Below are 3497 nucleotides of genomic sequence, written 5' to 3' on the forward strand. Positions count from 1 at the left end.
AAATAGATAATCGAATGACATATTGATTTAGTTCGTGTTGAAAGTTTATGTGAAGTAGTATAAAAGTCAATATGAAATTATTATATGCTATTATATTTTTTCTATATACAGTTGTGTTAAGTATAACAGTTGTATTGGAAACAGCTAAACGTATTGTCCATTTGATTTACCGGCATGAAATTGATGAAATTTACGCTAGACATTATAACCGTATTCATAAGAATTGCGATGAATTTAAAAATACCGAGAACTTGGAAAAAATCTGTGTCGAAGCAGAACGTTTTGACTAATTACGCTGAGTATTAAATCAATTCGGTTAGTACTTATTGTACTGTAATGACTTGTTCTCGAGAGTAGTTTGAGAGTTTCGGTGATGTAGTAAAACAATTCGTCAAACCGAATTCTACAGACCTATCAATTAAAAATAAAAATCTAACCAGAGACTTAAGTATATAAATTTTCGACGATATGTTTGATGTTTTTTTTAAAGAGTGACATTGCCCAAACAAATATTTTGCACGAACAGTTAAAGAAGATATACGCAAACTTTAGGACGCTACTATTACTAGATAATACATTTGAACGTTTTGAAATAGAATCTCTGCAGCTTTTTGAAAGTTCACTGGATATTGGAACGTCTTTTGGAAACCTCAACGAGTTCTTTTGCAATTTTAATGAAGTAGATTCTGTTAACACTTATTATGCTTATAAAAATATGAATGATATATGTTATTGCAATGCGATCATAACATTTAAACATCGTAAATCGGTAGATGAAGTGTTTCTCGAAGAAAGCAATTTACATTTTTTGAATGCATTCTTGGCTAATATTAATTTATATGGTTTATTCGGAATCGCACAAACAGTTGTCCCTATTGAGGAAACCACTGAAAACTCTCAACGATCGGCGTTTGTTGACTCTATTTCAAATGTATTGGAGTCTGGACACGGTACATGTAATACGTTTATTCGTAATATTCAGAAACACTTGATGTGATTACATTTAACTCTGGTACTTTTATTTCAACAATTAAACATATGAGGTTTAAAAACTCTATTGATGGAGAGGGTAACAAACTATTTGCTTATCCCATTGATACGACGGTTGATTTCATAGTCGAGATTTTTTGCATCTTTGGTCAGATTATTTCTCCTTTATTTATAGACGTATTCTATGCTGTAATAACTTACAAATATAGAGAGTCAGTTAACGCTGCAACGTTATTAAGTAAAAGTTATCGGCTTGATAATGGACATCAGGTATTTGTCGGTAGATCATTTTCACTGTTGATTGAGTTCCTCATGCAATCAGTTCGTGGAGATGGCAATGAAACCGATTATACCGCTGGCTCTTTGACTTATATGCCTACAAATAGCTACAACACTGATGATTTTAAGCCTGAAACAGATTGTACGGTGGACTGTACCAATAAAGTAGATGACACGCTGTTTGTTTATTCCATTAATAAAGATATCACAGTCGATCACATTGATGAAATATTCCGTAACTTTGGAGAAATAATTTCTCTCGTATTTATAAATTATAAACTCTCGCGTGATTCTATAGCTGTAGCAAACTTGTCAACGAAGAGTTACAAAATGATTTGTATTGTCTCGGGAATTATATGTTTTTATACATCATCAAATCATATATGGCCCATATAAAGATGCCCTTTTAATGATTTGATCTGGAAAAACAGATATTTTCTATATTCAGAAATAATTAATAACACTTTATTAATCATTAATTATTTATCATTCATTCGAACGTTACGTTCAACGTATCTTAAGTTTAAAATAAAATACCTTAATTGTTCTAAATTTATTTTGTTCAGTCTCTAAAGCAGTTAAAGATTTGTTTTTCATTTAAAAATGTATTACTTTTTTATTTATGAACTTGAAAAAAATACCAATGTTACAATTTTTTGATTGTTATAGAGTTTAATATTTATTATTACTTATAATTGCTTGAATATATNTTAAAGTTTAATGTTTATTATTACTTATAATTGCTTGAATATGTAAATAAAAATATTTACATTTACGTTGATAATTATTCATTCAAAATGTATTTACATTACTACAATTAAGTGGATAAATATTTCATTAAAGAAATAATTTTAAGTGGTATTTACAAGGAGGTCACAATAAATCATGATAAAAAGTAAGTCATATATAAAATATGCAATGTAGTATCAGTTATGTTGAATAACTGTACAATTGTTTTTATTAGTTCAATCAGCTATTGAAAAAAACCGTTTTAAAAAATTATCAATTGATGAAGAACAGAATTGAACACACAACGTTTTATGTTGTAAGTTTAAATGATGATACACAATTAAAAGAAAATTTTAATTTTGTTTTTCGATAAAAAATAGAAATAATACACACCTAAAGGTTGAAGAGAAATCGAATGGTAATTAATTGTCTGTTTAAGGATTGCTCGTGTAAATATATCCGACGATTCAAACGGAGATAGCGTTTGCCGGTTTACAGGTACCGATTCCAGCCAAATTCGGCGTTAGATTACCATAATTGTTTTACACGATATATTGTTATAATATACGACTGTGGCGCCCGCGAGGAGAAATATCTGTCTATCGGTTTTTAATGAGCCCTATACGGATAGGCCGAGATAAGGATCATCACAATCACATCTGCCCAACTCGACATCGGGTGTACTACATATATAACACGTATCCAGCGAAGCTGCAACGTTTTATTCGGGTTTATGTTTGGTCCAAAGTTTTTATTGTTAAAACGATTCAATTGTTGCGTTCAGTTTGGCTGGAAGCACAGCAATAAAAGAAGTGACGTCGCACGCGCTTACATGTATTATGTTTCAAACGTACCAGTACGTGGTGGTAGGGAGACTTAAAAAACCCATCAAACGTGAATAATAAATACACGAACACAGAGCAGTTATATTTGTTTTTGACGTATTTCCATAAAGATAAGACGTAGAGATTGCAAACCGGTGATAAAACATTACAATAATAAACAAAGTTTTTCGTGTAACGTACCAATGGTGTGGCCAACATTCAGGGGTAATCATAAAACACGGACTGCCGTTTTAAGTGCATTAAATCATTCTTAAAGTCGTGTATGAGTGTGCACGCGTATAAAAGATTAATAATAAAACACTTGTAGTATCGTGTAAAAACTCACTAGAGATTTAACAATTAAGATACGCGCCACATTTATTTATTAATTTTACTGGTAATTCAACGATATTATAAATGTCCATCGGATGACTTTAATTGCCGGTCGTTCAATAGTGAGAATTTTTCGTGTCGTTCAATAGTGAGAATTTTTCGTGTCGTAAAGTGGTCAAAACCGTAAATCTATAAGTACACGACAAGACACCGAATTACAAACGAAATCTTATAATGACAATAAAATTGCTCAAGTATTCGACATTTTTGTATAAAACTATAATTCTCATTTTGTTTCCGGTGTTGCATATAAAAAAGTGGCAACATTAAATGTTAACTGTT

Source organism: Daktulosphaira vitifoliae, unplaced genomic scaffold (genome assembly GCF_025091365.1).
Source record: "Daktulosphaira vitifoliae isolate Bord-2020 unplaced genomic scaffold, ASM2509136v1 Scaffold_109, whole genome shotgun sequence".
NCBI lineage: Eukaryota > Metazoa > Arthropoda > Insecta > Hemiptera > Phylloxeridae > Daktulosphaira > Daktulosphaira vitifoliae.